This window comes from Colias philodice, chromosome 2 (assembly GCF_061535455.1).
Source record: "Colias philodice isolate Cphi_HAF_F1 chromosome 2, ilColPhil1 Martin Lab GWU primary, whole genome shotgun sequence".
Taxonomy (NCBI): domain Eukaryota; kingdom Metazoa; phylum Arthropoda; class Insecta; order Lepidoptera; family Pieridae; genus Colias; species Colias philodice.
The window spans coordinates 9,381,524-9,402,067 of NC_143087.1; the positions used below are offsets into that span (position 1 = coordinate 9,381,524).

At 33.0% G+C, this 20,544-nt stretch overlaps 1 protein-coding gene across 1 annotated transcript in view; it reads left to right on the forward strand.

Moving 5' to 3' along the window:
- The first annotated feature begins 558 nt into the window (after positions 1 to 558).
- The window catches only part of LOC149490700 (LIM domain transcription factor LMO4), a 141,884-nt gene continuing 121,898 nt past the window's right edge, over positions 559 to 20,544 (forward strand). The window contains exon 1 of the mRNA XM_089707897.1: positions 559 to 694. The gene's annotated coding sequence lies outside the window, so the exon portion shown is untranslated. The remainder of the gene's footprint in view (positions 695 to 20,544) is intronic.

Here is a 20,544-nt window from a genome sequence, read left to right on the forward strand (position 1 = left end):
TAAGGAGACAATATTATGATGTTGTACAATATTAGAGACGTTCTGAAAATGTCAAGGATAAAATATGTAATTGTTTATTGAATGTTATTTATTTACAGTTTTTTAAGAAATTATTTTCTGTTTAGTAATTTTCTGTAATTGGTGTTTTATATTATATTCTGCGACAATTTTTTTTTGGCTTTAACCTTGTAATATAAACAGTTTTAGTTAAAATTAGAGACAAGCTTTGTCCCATGCGATTGCTAAGTCATAGCACGTTGGTTGCAGCGTTGCTTATATCCATGTACCGGTCAATTTTGTTTTGAAAGCGACTTTGGTGAAGCTTTTGTGCCTTGTCCTCGATTCTAATTGAAACTATTTTGGACATAGGACAATGCAGTATTGTCCGCGTGTCCAGCGGTGTTTGCCGCCTTTATTAATTCAGGTAGGTGTGGTTGCGGGTGGGCGGGGCGTGGGCGTGGCCAGGGATGTGGAACCTCCCACCGGCGCGGTATAGTTTGCGTTAGCTGCGAGGGCTTCAGTCGCTTATCTGACGCGACATTCGCAGCTCGCCACGCGCTCGAATCTCTGAGTAACTTTGCATCGCTCTCGATTGATGCTCGAAGTTCCGAACTGATAACAGACTCTGTTTTGTTTTTGTGTTGAGCGCTAAACTCTGCGCTTGTTACTTTGCACGGCCGCCCACGCACGCTACGTAAGTTTTAATATTAAGATTTAAGATTGATTTTTATAATTTTTATGAAAAATCGTCAAATTAATTATTAATCATCGTCAAATAATTATTGGAAACATACAAAACCCTTGATAGAATTTAATTTGTTAATTAATTATCTGTTTATTTCCTTATTTTTCAGATACAATATTTATTTCATTCTAGTAAATAGGTACCTACCTAATAATTAAATAATCACATTGAAAATTTTTTCAAGTTTAAATATACAACTACAAAATAATTAATAAAATAGTAGAGCTATGTCATTCATTAACACTTTCACCAATTGCGTTTACACTTTTCTTTGGTACCTCAACATCTAATTTTCCACTGACAAACGCCAAAGCAAATCACATCTAAATTCAGCGTCACAAAAAACGTAAAAAACCCAACAAATCAATCGTCATCTATTCCAATTGGTATCGTGCAGTTTTTCCTAGCGCCGGATAAAAATGTCCTCCCGCCCAAACCATGTCCTACCGTCCCCCGCTCCCCCGCTCCCCCGCAAGCATCATTGCTGACTGTAGAGGTTTTATTGGCTATACGACCTTTTTATGGCATTTGCGGTGATCGTTTTCACATACGATTCTAATAATGGTCTCTTTCAAATGCCATTTGTTCTGGAAAGTTCGCTGAAAAAGTTCTTTTCGTAATGGTTAGAGCGCTTGTTTTGATTGTGAGGTTGTTGCACTTGAAATGTGAGCGTTTCAATTTTCGTACGTTTTTTATTCAGTTACGTTATATAAAAATGCTGGAGTAATGAATTATATTTAATAAAATATTGTAATTCTTTGTTGGTAATTTTATTTTATTCTAATTACTTAATTATAATAACCATTTTTGTATCAAAGTATTTTTTAAATAAAATTAAGATGTTCTGTAGGTATTATTGCGAAGTTAATATTAACTAGAGTTTAATTACTCGTATAATTTATTAATTTTTATGATGATGATGATACATTTATTATATATCTATGATTAAAAATGAACTTCAATTATTTCTAATCACAATTATCTTTACATGAATAAAAATTACCAAAAAAAATTCTCATTAGTAGGTACCTACTTATTAGATATTTCTATATCTACCAATCAAACCTTCATAAATTGAACACCAAAACTATCTCACAAAAGTAACGCTCACTTTTACACATTGATATTTATACAGTGAAACCTGGTTAAGTGAGACATCAAGGGACCTGCAATGTTGTTTCACTTATAGAGGTATTCCACTTACCCAGTGTCTCAGATATACAGGTATAAATAAATATCTGTCTCATTTACAGAGGGTTCCATTAACATAGGTGAGAATACAGGCTATTTCAGTTATACAGGTGCGATCATTAAATCCATACTAATATTATAAATGCGAAAGTAACTCTGGTGTGGAGATATTTTGATATCCGAGAAAGGACATAGGCTACTTTTTATCCCGGGAAAATGACGCAATCCCGGAAATCCCACGGGAACGGGAACTATGCGGGTTTTTCTTTGACTGCGCGGGCGAAGCCGCGAGCGGAAAGCTAGTAAAATATATGGTTGGGTAAAATAAGAATGAGTAAACAAACAATGTTATCTCAGTTACAGAGGTTTATGCATATAAAATTTATTCGCTGTCTCAGTTATAGAGGTGACTATGATGATAAATCGAAAGAACAAATCCCAGATATAGAGGTTTACCTCGTCCCACTAACAGAGGTAATTCAGTGCCAAAGTGTTGAGACCTCAGCATGAGTTCCAGTTATGGAGGTTTCTCACTTATCCAGGTCCCACTTAACCAAGTTTCACTGTAAATGACTTGTAAACATTATCCAAGCTGCAGCGCTTTAATGAGGTTGCGATAACGAACCCGCTCGTTACGGTGACGGATTAGAGCGGGCATGACACACTTATGTGCTAACCGATATCATGCAAATTGATGCATTTACACGCTCACTCGATGCGATATATTATCTGTTTTCTGTGGTAGCTGTTAGTTGTATCTGTGCACGATTCGTAAGTTTGGCAAAGATCTTCTAGTTTAATGATGTGGGTATATTTTGTATGAGTGATTATTTTGATAGGTTTTATTGGAAATTTATTACCTAATTTATAGGTCAGATAGCTGTTAAAGATTTGTATGATTTTTAAAATAAAAATAGATTTGATACTGATTGATGTTAAAAGTCGCCTTTTATGACGTGAATTAATTAAATTAATAACATTGCTATATCTATAATGTCACGAAGGATCAACCAGAATTCAAATCTTTGAATTAAAAAGTACCTACATACCCTAAAGTGGGGTATGGGGCGAATGCTTTTTTCTCTTGGATTTGTTATACTGCTTGTAGAGAGTAGAGACGAGATCAGCCCTTTATATCCTGCTATATTTATTTATCTAACCCAAATGAACTTAACTGATTGAATCAAGCTTAAACGATAAAAATAAGTAATAACCAATTATTACATAGCCTACAAAAGCTATTCAAATTTAAGCTTTCCAAATTTTCTTTTGAGCATTATGTGAATAATGAATTAAAAGCGGAATCTGTTAGACATTTAATTAGCAGTTTTATTTTATTTATTCTTTGTTTCAACTTTCATTTTCTGTGTTAATTTAGTTAATTTTTATATTTCTTGAGGCATAAATAAATCGATTTAAATAATAGGGCAATAAATAAAAGGACAATAAATACAACTCATAAAACAGTACCATTAGTCCATTACAAACAATGGGTCTTCAAGCGATTTGCATTATCCAAACAGTGCACTTGATCCGACACGTGCGTGTGACACTAGCCCAGCATTATATTATGAGTGGTGACACTAATGGTGCCGCTGAATTAGTACTTAAAATTGAGCAGATACGTCCGTCGTGGCCAGTTACATTAATAGGACTGACGTTATGCTAATTTGTACAATTAATGTGATCTTTTATGCTATTGGGGAGACTTTGTCATGATACAGATAACAAATATTTGTGAAGATTTTTACATTTTACTTTTATGAGATGAGAAGTAGGTTTTATGAGTAGATTGTAGACACTCATTTTGCGTAAGACGAAAATATAGTTAGTTGGCTAATTTCAATCAAAGAATAGATTATAGAATGAAGTGAGAATATGTTAACTTAATATAAAATATGCTATTACTAATTGAAATGTAGAGTACGTATCTATTGTGTATTCAGAATCAGTTTATACAGCCACATAACGAAGGTATGTGTGTTTAAAGTTTAAACCTTCTAAAACTTCAATTCCTGTTCCATCAAGGGGAATCCCCTTTTAAAGGTTCATTTACAAACAATTTGAACTACCCTTAATCTAATACAAGAACAGTAAATGCTCATAGCCATAGAAACCTAACGAGATGTTCAACAAGATTACAAGAACAATACGAGTCATTAGAAATGGAAAACTTTAAACACGATATTCTACCTGATTTTACAGCGAACTGCATCTAACAAGTGAATACGAAAGGATTCCGAGCACATTAAAACTAGATGAGGGATAAAAGTCCCCGCAAATGATGCTAAATGAACGCGCAGACGAGCGGCAGAGTTGCGAGATGCTGCGTTTCTTAATATTTTAAAACGATTAATAGGCTTAATGTATAGTTGTATCTAAAGAAGTAGAAAAATACATAAAATACTTTTTATTGACGTTAAAACTTAAATACAGATTATTTTCTGGAACTAAAGTTGTCGAAATTATTTTGAAAATTCAGTTAGGGCTCCTGTACAGGTAGGTACTGATATGACGTGTTGTATGTAAAAAATATACAGCTCAAAGAATCCTATAATCAATCTCTTTCATAATTAAATATTTTTTATTCATGTTATGAATTATGATCGTGTAGAATACCAAACACACTAATTGTAAAATGTCGATATGAAATTAATATTAGATAATAAAATGCTAATTTTATGACTATGATAAATATAAATTTTATAATGATAATAAAACTGACAATATAGTAGTAAAATTGCAATATCAAACAGAGAAATGTATCAATTAAAAAATGAATATTCATGTTTATTAAATTTTATATTCACCAATTTTTTTGTTGTATTCTCAATGTCTTTCAAACGCATCACAATCCAAACAAAATCAAACTATTTACTTGTAACATAATTATTATAACTCTACATATATAAATCTGAAATACTCGTCGCGTTCGAACCGCCCGTATGTACATGCAGTACGGCCGATTGGTTTAGTTAGCAGTGAGCGTCGCGCCTCATTTGCTTGCCGCGACAACCAGCGCCGCGTGACTTTGTTAGCACTCTTTTCACTCTAACTATCTGCTCTACTGATAAATCGGTGTCATATAAACGTACGGGATGCAATTTGGTTTGTTTGGAGCGATACGTTCTACGTTATGATCTTTGTGTATCGTTTTACGTGGTTGCTGACTGTTTAAGTAGGTCATAGAGACTCCCATGGGTGTTGTCAGTTGTGTTTGGATAATTTTTTTTATGGTAAATAATATAATTTATAAGAATATTAAACGTTAATCTATTATATTCATTTAAAAATGTTAGATTTTTAATTCACTAGTTATTAAGTAATTAAAATAAATTTTAAATAAATTGTACGGTTGAAATAAATTTAATATAATTATAATTTCTATTATCTACATATTCTAAAATATTTAAGAGCGTAATTATGTTTTTATTATAAACCAAAAAACTTATCTATTATAACTTATATTGTATTAAAAATATTATTTAAACATAGAAATATAATTAAATAACCACTAATGAGTATAATACAGGAAAATACTTACCAATGATTTATTACACTCGAGAATGCATTAGTTATGTCGCGGTTAACAAAAACAGCGCGCGTTCTATTTTCAAAATAAAAAAAAGTTTAAATAAATTATTTTTTATTTTTAAATACAGCAAAGAGTTCAGTTTAGTGAGGCGTGCTTAGAATGAAATGGCGCGCCATCGGACACGAGGGCGGTTGTCGTTAGCGTTTAATGATTCCTTAATGATTGCGCCCGCGGCACCAGACCTCCAAACTCACAAACAAATCTATCTCTACGTTCAAACTTATTTTAACGACTACAATATTGTAGGTTTGCGTCTAAAGCAGATTCTATATTTGTTTAGTTTCAGTTTTAGTTTATTTTTGCATGCAAATAGGTAATCAATTGTTACATAATTAAAAATTATTGCATATCTGTCATATTATTCGTCATATACCTCACAGTCTACCTCTAGTCGGTTACATGAAATAATAACGTGAAAAATTATATAATTATTAATTATGAAGAAAATAAATGAACATAGTCCAAGTTTATAAAAGCGAATAAACAGATAGATTTTGTAAATCTATAATTATTTAACTGGTAGGTAGATTCTATTCTGGGTTCATAACGATTCTTTAATTAGTATTTTTTGTTATTAAAATATTACTAATTATGTAACGTCATATCATTTTATCTCTACACTTAGTTTCGCAATTTAAAATATTATACTTACTTGTGAATATATGTACTTATAAATGTGAAAAGATGATAGGTTCACAGATATTCTATTGCGAGCATACAGCAAGCCGTTGGCGGCCCATTAAAAATAATCGATGCCTGCAAAAATATCGAGATTTTTCCACTAATGACATAGCGCGGGCGAAAACAAAGCGAGCGGGGTCGCTTCGCGGCGACGCTCGTCACTCGCCGGTAAATCCGTCTGTGCTGATTAGAAATGTGTTATAATTGATTTGTAGTTTTTTTGCGACTGACTGTCGTGGGTTTTAAACGTTTGCTTCTAATGATTATTATGATGCAGGTTTGTGTATTTTGATGTGGGGGATAGAAGTAGAGAAATTCTAAATAATTCTTAAATACATACCTAATTATGATATCATCGGGTAGTCTTTTGTGTTCGTAGTTGTATTTAGTGTTGATGTGAACTTATCTACAAATTCAGCCGTTTTTTTATTATTTCGATAATTTGCTATATGGTTTTAAAAACTACTTATCGGTTATTTTTAAACAAAACAAAAATCAAATGTGGCCATCCAAACATCCACATTACCTACTTACATCATGGTCACAGCCGTATAATCATACATACCATAAAACATTGTACTATAGTAAATTCTTGAGCCTTATTCAACACAGAATAAGGAACTTTTTCCTTTAACACGAAGTATAAATATACCTTCCTTAATTTCCAAATTTTATGAGTAATAACTGAAGTTTATTTCCCAAATGCTTAACAGATTAACTAGCTCGAGAGATGCCGCGAAGCGCGCCCGCCTTGTTTTTCTTACAAATGAAATTATTACGCGAATAAAATATTTTACTGTCTGTCAATTTAGCGGGTTCACTTCGTCGAAATGTTCCGGCAGATATTAAGCAGAGGTTAAAATTTTATTTGTAGCGAGTTATTGCCGAATGCCGCGGAGTTCTGTGTGCTGTTGTTAAATTCTCCCCGGTACATCGGCCTTGTTTTCGCGGGACTGCTTTGCTATTTTCATATTGTTCGACACGATGTGTTATTAATTTTCTTGTTATAGGTATGTCAATTATATATCTTGAATTTTAAGAAGACAATAATTGTGCATCACCCAATACTAACAGCTGTTCTACTACTGAAAGAAGATTTAGATTTAGTCAACTGTGAGTAACCTATTCGACTCTACATTAATTAAAAAAGACAATATCGACTACCGTCTACCGGGTATTAATTTATATAAAACTCAGATTAATGCAATTAAACAATTAATGTTAACCTTTACAAATCATCATTCAATACGATAAATACATACACATACATACATACATACATACATAAATACATACATAAAATATAAATCATGACATAAACAGATTGTGGTCCATTGAAAACGAATTGAATATCTCGGAGATTGGGTGTAAGCGGTAAGCCGTGTGCGGCGCAATCCACAAAATATTTGCAGATGGTTAGAGAGCGCCGGCCTGAATGGACCCGTGATAGCCGCGCTCTTGTAGGCAACAAAGCTGATGTAATTGGTGCATTGTAGGCGGCCTGGGGGCCTGGGGCAGGCATCGTTAGCCTTTCTTTCGCAGACGCGGTTTTGTCCGGGCCTGCTTGCTAATTAACTATGAAAATTAATTGATGCAGCAAAGTTTCCGACTGAAACTTGAATTAATTGGCACGTCCGACTTCAGTCTAATTAGGAGCCTGAGGCTTTTCAGTATCGCACTCGTTGAAGCCGTGAAAAACACACAAAAGTGTTGTGAGCGAATGTTTTGTGCGCACTGCGAATTTTCGAATCAAAGTACCTACGGCTGGCTCCCTAATTGCAGGCTCTCAATTGCTTGCACCCGGGAGATACTACGCTATATTATTAACATTCATATTTCAACTAAATAATTTATCGCTTTTTATTATTTAGAAATATTTATAAAACACGACAGAGGACGCATTTCTTCATGAGAGAAATCCATTTATTGCTTGATTAGAACCAACCTAATTTCATAAACTAATTTACAACTAATAAATAGAGATAGATACTTTTACCAATTATTTTATCATTTAGTCATTAGCCGTTTACATCCTTACAGGTAGGGCATGCAGAACCGAGTCCGGTTCCAAGTTTCTGAAACCCGGTTCCAAATCGAGCTCAGAACCGGGTAGAACCGGGTTACCCGGTTCTTTTATAATACCTCGGAAAAAAATACGAAATTAAACAAAACTGACTGTAAAAGTACCTGATGGGCCTTTTATTTTACGCGGCTTGTGTCTTATTTTATTAAATTAATAAAGAAACAAAATTTCAATACTTCTCCTTATTTATCAGTCTTATAAAAGTACCTTGTTATCATAATATCACATATAAACTTAAACCTTATTGATTAACTGCAAACTGTAAAGCAAAAAACCGGCCAAGTGCGAGTCGGACACGCGCTCCGAGGGCTCCGAACAAACCTATTTTTTATAATGTTGTAACTTTAAAATTTATGTTTCTAGCAATTTTTCCTTTATCTGTGCGTGATATAAGACGTTACTTTTACCAAATTTAAAGGCTCTGTGTGAGAGTATCCTGTAGGTTTTGAGTCCCATGCGAATGACGAAATTTGCGAAATTTTTCAGCATTTACGGCTGTATCTTTTGATGCGTTGGCTTGTGAGTTTGACTTTTTCACAGCATCAAGGGACCGAAGACTTGAGTATTTGATATAAATTTCAGCTTGACACCAAAAACAAAAACACGACTGGATCATTATATGAAACAGTAAAATCAACAGTTTTTCAAATTCACGACAAATCTAATCAAAATGTTTCAGTAGCTTAATTTTTGTCATTTTCGAAGCCTAATTTTTTTTTGAAGTTTAACTTCTTTATCGGGGTTGTAAAAAATTTTGTGTCACATTTTTCCGTTACGCGCCATCTTTTTCTTATCCCTACCGCACGCGTGATTCGACGTATTTCTGTAAAGTTCCATAGTATAGTAAATTATTTTTTTTTGAAAAATAAGGTCATAAAGAAGTTTCACTTCTTACGTGTGTACACTAGTACACACACACATTTTTTTTTGGTAATACACCAAATTTTTTTTGGTAGGAAACTTATAGCATCTAAGGTTAGACAACCAATCAGAGCTACGCTTGAGGCGTGGCACGAAAATTCGCGATGCACGTGAGTCTGACGTTGCCAGATAGAATAAACTTGTTAAAATAATGCAGCAAAATATAAATAACACTTATTATTTTAATATTTTGGTCGGAACCGGGAGAACCGGGTTTCATATAATTCAGACCCGGTTCTCAAGATCATCAAAAAACCCGGGTTTACCCGGGTTTTTCGGAACCGGGTAAACCCGGGTGCATGCCCTACTTACAGGTAATTATATGATAAAAAAATGTTAAAATTTTTTGTCGATATGAATCTTCGCAGGGCAAGGGAAGTCTCGGGGCAAAGGAGGCACCATAATTAACATACATTATGAATTATCGAAAACGACCGGTGCCGGCCGGTAATAACACGGTTCGTTCTTATCGTAGGCACGGTAATGAATACGTTGTTGTTTATTAATACGCATTTCAGACATTCACCTTGTATTTGTTGTATAGTGGGATTATAGTTTTATTACCGCCTAATTGGGTTTATTAAAGACAGTTTGATGCGGTATCGATATACGTCTGGCGTAATTACTGAGATGTGTGAAATGTATGTTTCTATTGTAATTGGGATATTAAAGTTTAGATAAATAATAATTATAACTCAATTAATTAAATTAAGTGCAATCCATTATTAAGGTAATATCTTGACTAATAGATGAATTAATTGTTATTAATTAAAATTGTTTGTAATAATTATTAATTAATAAATTCAAAGGATACTAAAAAGGTTTTTTTAGTTCTTTCATGAATAGAGAGCTGTATTATTCTTGAGAGAGACTCTCAGTTTTTGTCCCGGTTCCATTAAGTTGTATAAATTACCTTTATCAAAATAAATAAATTAAATTATGAAATTTTGTATTTTTAATTTTATACTTTACTGATTAATTATACTTTATTACGTTACGGATTACTCCTTTCTTGTTATTTTGGGTAACTATTCTTACGGTGCATTTAAATTTTAAATCAAGCGAGCGATTGCTCATTCTAACCCCACTATGTCAATTTTTTTTAGTGTCAACAGGCGTAGAGCATACTTTCGTTGATCTTAGTGCGTGCAATGTAATTGTACTAAATAACACTGAATACGAGTTTTCGTTTGCACTAAAAGATTACGAAAGAATGCTCTAGCTCTAGCTCTGTGTTCGTTTGATGTAAATGCACCGTTATACGAATGCAGCTTAAATATGTAGGTACTTGGTCTTGGTGTTAAGAACTTCTTCATTAGAATCTACTTTTTTTTTTTTTTTTTAGTGGGGAAATCTTGCATAGATACCCACGACCTCCGGGGAAGAGGCCGTGGGTTATGTCGGATTCCTACCGACCAAAACCCCACTGTGTTCCGTCAAGCCGCATCAACGACGGGGCCACGGGTATGTGTAGAATTCATCCGTGACATTAGAATCTACTTACTAATTCATAACTACTATATAGGTAATAAGATTTAAGATTTGAAATTTAGGTTTAGAATTTGAAAACCGAAATTTCTAAAATCCAACTAAAAATTATCTTGACATATTGCTTGAGAGTTGAGACTCATTGTGGACTTATTTTATACTTTATATTTCATACTATTGGTGAACTAACATATGGGGCATTTCACGCGAAGCGGACACAGATTTCAGGGTCAGGTTTCAGATTTCGGTTATATTTTAGTATGTTACACCTGTATATATCCTCGGTATGTATACGAAATATTTTTGCATTTAGAAGCTTAGTTTTCAAAATACAGGTCTTTGAAGATGTCAGTAAGCGCGAAGTATAGGGGACTTTGAATGTAATTATCAGTTCAAGAAAAGTAATTTTTAAATAAATTGATGACTGAATAATATACCCCATTAAATAAACTTTTTATCCTCGTATTTCGAATTTCGAATTTATATTTAAATTCCTTAGAACAATAAAAAAATATTTTTCTTTGTCATTTTTTACAAACTTTGCGTATTTTTAATTTTTTTTAAGATCATTAAATAAATGGCTTATATTATGATTAAACTTCATGCAAAGTTGTAGAGTGGTCATCGCAGTAGTTTAGAAGCTACATGTATTATAATGGCGAAGCGCGGCAATATCCCCATACTAGCGCCTAGTTGGTTAGCGCACCGGACTGCAGTATTTATTTAATTATAGTTAGTTAATAACACCGTTTCAGGTTTTAATAAGGTTTTATAGTGGTAAATAACAAGCAAGAAAATATTACTTTTGTTTTCTTAAAAAAAAATTATTCAGTAAAGTAATATGACATTTTTACGACTTTGAATACGTATATCTCGTCAATTATTTATTTTAGCATAAAACTTATTTATAAACCTCCAATAAAATTTTTAAAGACCTATCTGTTGACACCTCATTTAATTCAACTTTCTCGAATTTATTTTTTGTCCCCGTTTGTATGAATATTGAAGTGCGTCGCGCTAGGCGCTAGTATGGGGATATTGCCGCGCTTCACCATTATAATACATGTAGATTCTAAAGTACTGCGATGACCACTCTAGAACTTTGCATGAAGTTTAAACATAATATAAGCCATTTATTTAATGATCTTAAAAAAATTTAAAAATACGCAAAGTTTGTAAATAATTACAAAGAAAAATATTTTTTTATTTTTCTAAGGAATTTAAATATAAATTCGAAATTCGAAATACGAGGATAAAAAGTTTATTTAATGGGGTATATTATTCAGTCATCAATTTATTTAAAAATTACTTTTCTTGAATTGATAATTACATTCAAAGTCCCCCATACCTCGCGCTTACTGACATCTTCAAAGACCTGTATTTTGAAAACTAAGCTTCTAAATGCAAAAATTTTTCGTATACATACCGAGGATATATACAGGTGTAACTTATTAAAATATAACCGAAATCTGAAACCTGACCCTGAAATCTGTGTCCGCTTCGCGTGAAATGCCCCATATACATGAAATATAGTCTATACTAACTTTAGCCTCTTACTCTGTCTGTTATGTAAAAACCATCGAACCGAGATAGACATGGAATTGCTGAAAGTTGACTATTTTGTGACAAATAAATATTAAACAGGATAATATAACAGGTTGAATAAAAAAGCTTTTGAAATTTGTATAGGCACCTACTGGTGTCCAATTGAGTGGATGCGAATCCACGTGCAATAAAGCTAGTACAATACAAAGCAGTTTCATGTTATGTATTTAAAACTAGCTGTGCTCCGCGGTTTAACGTGCAGTGCTCTGCTCCTGTTGGTCTTAGTGAGTTGATATATTGCATATAGCCTTCCTTGATAAATGGGCTATCTAACACCGAAAGAATTTTTCAAATCGGACCTGTAGTTCCCGAGAATAGCGCGTTCAATCAAACAACCAACCAAACAAACAAACTGTTCAGCTTTATAATATTAGTATAGATACTTAACCACAGCATAACCGCACCTCTTCAATCAAACGTAAACATTTCCATTCAACAGAAACGTCTCGAAAAATATAAGAACCAACGGAATACTTACAAATCGTCACCAACAGTCCCTTTTCTTGAATATTTCCACATGAGTGAGGTATTGGGAGAAACGTGGAGACGGAATAAGCCGGTTCACGTAGCCGGGCGCACAAACACAATGATCTCTGTACTTACCTGTACAATCTTGTATCGACGATTTTTCTACCACATTGAGTTACTAGCGTGGAAATTTGAAAATGATTTCATTTTACGAACGTGTCGTATTGTAAATGGTTTCCCAGCTTACTTATGTATGGGCATGTTTACTATATGAAAGTACAAGCTAAACCTATTATATCATGTTATTTTTTTTATGGGTTTTATGGGTTTTATATTGTTTATATGGGTCTTGATACAGATATGACTGCATTTTGTTCATTTTCAAGAAAATTTCAACAAATATGTGTTCTTTTAACCCTAGATTACTACCCTTCGTCGATTCGACGACGCGTCACCAAAAAAATCGCTATAACTTTTACGCGCGCGACCGTATGGTTTTCTAACTTCAGCTAATCTCAGCCGACCCATTGCTCTTGCGATGGACGGTAGTGCTTTGTGTGTGGAAGGTCCACACGCGCTGTACCAGCAACCATGGCTCGTCACATCGACGAAGGTTAGTATTAACGTAACTTTTCGTACTATTTAGTTAAGTTAAAATTACGTTATTTTATCTTTTATAATGGTGCCTATTATTTTATTTTTTAGATACGATTCATGTGTTATTATTAGAAGTCGAAAGCGATGAGGAAAATTCATCTGCGAGAGAGCCTGAAGACCATTTTGAGGTTGATGAGGCATGAAATGGAGTGGGTGATGATGAAGTTTCTATTGTAAATAAAGAGAAATTTCCAGATCAAGATTATGAGGCATGTAGTAATACATCTGCCCACGTGACATTGAAGACAAAAAACGTAGCACTTCAGCTGACCCAAGTGATTTGATTATAAGACCATCACGTACCATTCTTCTTGGGAAAGATAAACACATATCGTCACCACAATAGTCAAGGTCACAAAGCAGAAGGCCTTCAAGGAACATAGAAACATAACACGAGGGCCTGTACGGTTTTTTCAAGATATTTTAGATCCTCTTCCATGTTTTCAGGTATAATTACTGATGACATTACTGATACTCTGCCGGACTCAATCACATAAATTTTAAACATGCCAGAAAGAAGTAATATGAATGTTATAAATGAGACTGAGCAAAGTAATGATGCTTATGTCCCTCCACAGCAAAATAAAAGAAACATAAATATGCTATATGTCCCACCGTAAAGCAAAGGTAGACTAAAAATAGGTGCACTAAGTGCAAAAAATCGTTGTGTGCGGAACACAAACTTGATGTGTGTCACAAATGTTTTAGATCCTAAGCTATTATCAAAATTATATTTTTTATTAATTTTTCAGATATTATTTTTACAATTAAAAGTTTATTTCGAGCAATTTAGTGGTATATATTATGTGTACGAATTTTTCAAAAATTTTAAGAACTTTCATAAAGCATGTAAACTATGATCTCATTTTGATGACTGTTTGAATAAAAAATATGGTAATATAAGTATTTTAATATTTTTATATGTAGATTAATACATTGTCCTTAAAATAAAAACATAACTACAAATATATTGTTTTAATTAAACCCCTTAATCCCCTCCAATAAAAAGCGTAGTCGAAGCGACGAAGGTTAGTATTAAACGGTGAAAAATAAGGTTAGTGTTCTAGGGTTAAACAAATTATGTAATCCATTCAGACATTTATTAAAATTTAAAACGTAAAAGCTATCTAACTCTAACACAGCATCATTACAACTAAACCATACAACCCTCTCATTAAAACCTTCTCTCGATTGTTATTCGATTTCCTTTTAAAATCCACAATCCATAATGAATGCTGTATTTTTATAATAAAATAATCACCGCAGTGGAGTGACCGTTAATGGCCCGTCCGTTCGCAGGACCTCGTTAGGAGGAACCATTGTCGAGGAAGAGGTCTCGATCCTTACCGAGATAATGCTCTTCCTATGCCACTTGACAAATTTAAGATTCATTTGTTAACGTTCCGCTTAACTCTTTGGACACGATTCTGTGTGTTGCGGTTTAATTGTGGTAATAATATATGTTTTTAAGTTATTGAAATGTACATAACATATGCAGTTATATTTGCCTCGCGACATTATTTATTCTTTTAATAATAAGAGCAACAAAACTATTCTTATCTTAACAATGTACAACTATGTACCTACAAGTTAACAATTTATAGACCCTGAAATAGATGACAATAAAGAATAAAAGTTAAAAATAACATATTGGTATTAAGTTTTTGTGTCGTTTTCCCTAATTACTGACTGTAGGCAGTAGGTATTTTTTCATTTGAGAAAACTAGGCAAGATACAATTAATAACTTTACAATTCACAATAAAATATAAATAATATATAAGCTTTCTTGCAAATCTTTTAAAAATTGCAACTAATATAATCATAATATTTATACGGCATGATGTAAATTCATATTATGTAAATGAAATTAGATTCAAGTGAATAGCAGAATATTCTCGAAGAGTGCGGGCCAACAGACGGTAATGTATGCGAGAGTAAGTACAGAACTAAGTTCCCATCATAATATTGGCTATCTAACAATGACTTCGTAATATTCATAGTCGATTAACCGGAGTCGAGTCGAAATACGGTGAAATCTTAATGTATCAATATTTTATTGCTCTTTTTCTATTCTCTTTACCGCACGAAGTGTGGATGTAACAATAAAAAAAGACAATCTTAAACTGGGATTGTAAACGTCTAGTGGAATAAATACATTTTTTTTTCTTATTTTGTTGGTAGAGTTCTTATGACTGATTTGTAACACAAAATGTACACACGTAACATGTTATATCTACAGGGTGTCCCGTAAGTAGTGGACCAACGGGTTATGGGGAGTAGAGGGACTTATTATCTAACAAAAATACTAAAATTTATTGTCCTAGACCATAAAGTTTTTGATTTATGCTTTATTTTCAAAGTTTGATAAAAATATCATCCACATAAGCTTAATATGAACTTTTACCATTTCTGTTTTTATTTTATTCTTATTTTTTTTGTTCAAGGTTGTTAAGAATACATAAGTCTTCCTAATTAAAATGATACTCAAGCATAATTAACAACAACAAGAAAATTAGACCAAAAAATAGAGCAAAATTTTACGTTTTAAAGTTTACGGACTGAAGTTTGGACAAAGCTGGTGTAAAAAAAATGTATGGTAACCCTGTGAAACTTTATTTTAAAAACTTCTACATCTCATACAAATTACAAAAAGGTATAATTTATGTGGTATAAAGTATTTAAAAAATGTTAAATTGGCGTACAACATTCAAATTAGAAATTATCAGGTAGTCGACTCATTAAGTTATTCCGAGAATTATTGCCTTTACGGGCGCGCGCTGGAATTATTTTGTATTATTTCTGGCCAATCATAGACGATACTTGAACCCACTATATTTTCTTTGACTTTCAACTATTTCAGTGACTTGCTTATAGCTCGGAACTACACGCGTGTTTAGCTTGATCCCGTCATTACGATATTAATCTTTATTGAAGTACGATTGAATTGGACACTGATTTTGCTTGTGATTTGGATGTTGTTCGACTTTGGTTTTTTGAAGGAAAATGCCTTATACATACACTCCACGTGAAAATGCAGAAATGTTAAAAAAAAATTATTGAGTTTAAAAAACTTTTGATCCTGTCGGCATCGACGAAGCATCTCGTCGTTGATAATCACCTGGTATTAAGCTTGCTCACTCATTGTACATGATACGGCCTACGGGTGTAAATTACTTCTCTTCAATATGCGATGCACTGTACTTCTTGGTACACCAGTGCGTCTAGCAATACGGCGAGTACTAGTAGAAGGATATTCTTCTACTTCTGTCAATATTAGACGATCATCGACTGATCTAGGCCTTCCTACTCGATTTCTAATTCCAGGAATACGATCTTCATGGTATGCGTTATTTACTCTGAGAAAAAATCGGTGATCATCGGGAAAACGCTCACGATGAACACGTGCTGCTTGTCGAGCATTACCATCACTGAGTCCATAAATAAAAAACATTTTTCTGCATATTCACGTGGAGTGTATGTATAAGGCATTTTCCTTCAAAAAACCAAAGTCGAACAACATCCAAATCACAAGCAAAATCAGTGTCCAATTCAATCGTACTTCAACAAAGATTAATATCGTAATGACGGGATCAAGCTAAACACGCGTGTAGTTCCGAGCTATAAGCAAGTCACTGAAATAGTTGAAAGTCAAAGAAAATATAGTGGGTTCAAGTATCGTCTATGATTGGCCAAAAATAATTCCAGCGCGCGCCCATAAAGGCAATAATTCTCGGAATAACTTAATGAGTCCACTACCTGATAATTTCTAATTTGAATGTTGTACGCCAATTTAACATTTTTTAAATACTTTATACCACATAAATTATACCTTTTTGTAATTTGTATGAGATGTAGAAGTTTTTAAAATAAAGTTTCACAGGGTTACCATACATTTTTTTTACACCAGCTTTGTCCAAACTTCAGTCCGTAAACTTTAAAACGTAAAATTTTGCTCTATTTTTTGGTCTAATTTTCTTGTTGTTGTTAATTATGCTTGAGTATCATTTTAATTAGGAAGACTTATGTATTCTTAACAACCTTGAACAAAAAAAATAAGAATAAAATAAAAACAGAAATGGTAAAAGTTCATATTAAGCTTATGTGGATGATATTTTTATCAAACTTTGAAAATAAAGCATAAATCAAAAACTTCATGGTCTAGGACAATAAATTTTAGTATTTTTGTTAGATAATAAGTCCCTCTACTCCCCATAACCCGTTGGTCCACTACTTACGGGACACCCTGTATACAGGACCATAATTATCTAAAGCTATCCATCCGAGCTTTAAAAAGGTCTTACACCTACTATTCTTATAAGTGAGTTAGATTGGTATTTATATTAATGGTAATAACAAAGACATAATGTATTTATTGTTGAAAAGGTTAAAAACTTTATTCCCTATAACCTTAAGAGTAAAATAGCAATTGCAAATTCTGCAGAGCATAGAACTTCTAACGTGTGGCTTGACCTTAACCCCAAGATATAAATGGCAGTTAAAATGTACATGACAACAAGACACGCCATAATAACAATAAAATAAACAACAATAAGCCATTAGACGAGTTGAAGAAATTTTCCGGTTATTTTCGATTCACGATTGTTAGTGTCGAGTCCATTCGGAGAGCCATAACTCCGCTCTCGCGTCGAGTGGGGTCTATGGCCTATGACACCATACAATTGCATACTTGTAGTCCGTTTACGATCCATATAATACGAAAAATTTATTGGGTGCAGCGTGATTAGACCGTTCGAGTCTAATTCGAGTCGAAGCGAAACGTCAGCGTGGATTTATCTGTGCTAATGAGGCGTTTGAACTTTCCGCGAGTGTTATTTATTTTTGTGCTCAAAGGTAACAAAGTTGTGTTATATTTATTAGTGCTCGAAGCAGTACTGTATAATCGATGTTTATCTGTCATAAATTAGTATAAATATGGTGGTACGAGTGCGCCGGCGCCGCGGGCCCGCGTAAATCACGCACAACCGCTTATTAAGTTGTTAGGCGGCCATGTTGTGGCCCACGCGCTGTCCGTGCTATGTGTCCACGCCCTTATGTTTGCGCTGGCTATCTTGTATCCTGGCGTATATTTACAAGTGAGTGTTAGTTTATTTGCATTGCGATTTTATAGCTGTATTTACAATAAATAAATTTAACATCAATTCGTGCGAATATCTTCACCTTCATTCGATTAGTTCTCATTGTAGCAAAAAAAGTAAAACAATAAATACAATTTAAAATGTACATGTTTCGTTATAAAATTGTAGTTAACGCTTTAATATTTTTCATATAAAAATAATTGTTTCCTGCTACTGCTGTTCTAAAGGTCAGCAACATTAACCACGACCGTAAAACGCTGACGTTTGATTAAATGATCTTATCTTATTATATAATATGATTTTATATTCTGCTTGTGTAGATCATAAAAATACAAATTTACATGTATTACTTAGTTGATGCATAAAATCATGCACCGTTCTTAATGAAAGGATAACTGTGAAAATTAAATATTCTGCATAAAAATTCAATTTTAAAGTCTTAATACTTTATTAAGATACGTATTATGTATGGGGTTTTTAGCATTCTATTTTGGGATCATGCATTTAAATAATGACAGTTTAGTGATAATCAAATTGCCATAATCTTCGGTCTATAATCTAGATGCATGAAATTTAGATAACAGTTATTTCGTTAATGTCAACAAATTTACATCTATGCACAAATAGGTGCATAATGTTTATTTATTGTTTGTTCGTAAGGCCGCGCTAAATTCAGGACCATTGGACCCATTTAAATAATATAAAATTGAAGAGTTTGACTTATCTCAAGAATATTGGATCACTGTTAGATATGTACATTGTACGTGATCATTGACTGCTATAGACTAAGCAAATCGGCTCTCCCGAATAAAATAATTTGTCATATAATATAAAGAATAGTTAACATATTATCAAATGTTTAGAATATCCAAGTTGCATCTCAAACTCTAACACTCATGAATGTAAAACGAACACAAACATGAATATAATTGAATACCAAAATAACTAAAGGCTCTTTCAGTTGTATGAGGTATTGTGTAAAAGAAAGTTGTTTCTTTGTGAGCCACAAACAATGAGCCATTACGAATTAGCAATCGATTTATCTGCCAATGATTTTACGGCGCTGTTTCGATTCACGCCCAGTGTTGTAATTGATTGTGAGTGTTGATTATTTAGTGGAGCTTGCTAGTAGAGATAAGAGGAGTTGATGACGTCATGCGTTTGTTTCGATTTCTTACGCCATTTTATTTCTGTACAACAGACTTATGAATAGCTTATTAACAAAAATAAAATTAATTACCTACGTGATTATTTAATACCTTGTCATGTGATTCTCATATAAGTAAGACATATACAGTATATTAAACGCACGCAAGCAACCCTTGCAAGGAGACCGAGTAGATATTAAGCTGATATAATGGTAGGTACATTGCGTAAATTAAATTTTAAAATTAATTTAATGCAACAGGTAACTATTTTAAGCACAAAACTAAGTTTTAGTACTTTTTAAATTAATTTAAATTCAAGGAGTGCATCATACACCTCAACGGGCAATAAATTTTGAAATTATAAAACAATTTAAAATAATTATCATTTTCAACAATTAATATTTTAAATAGGTAGTTACATTAACTATATTCCTCATCTTTATTTAATAGATTACTTAAATAAATAGGTGTTTAGTTATTTGTATATTTGAACAATACTTCATAATATCTTACAGCAAATGCAATGAATAAATATTTTGTGACATTAGCTTAAATCAATATAAACCCACACCCTTAAATAAATAAGCGACGTGGTAGTGCGTTGCGTTTATGCAATTATGGACTATTAAAATGCAGGTCTGCTACGAGCCATCCATCTTAAGACATTGTTGTATGAACTTCTCAAATTGTATGACATAAAACAGCATAGTATGACTCAAAACTGAGCTAATATAACAGAAAAAAAATTAAAAATGTGGAAATTTTACAGAAATTTTCGTTGAGGGTTAGAACTGTATCGTAATTATCTCATTGATGTAGATTGTAGAACATATCACGACTAATGTCTATCTCTATCAACAAATGA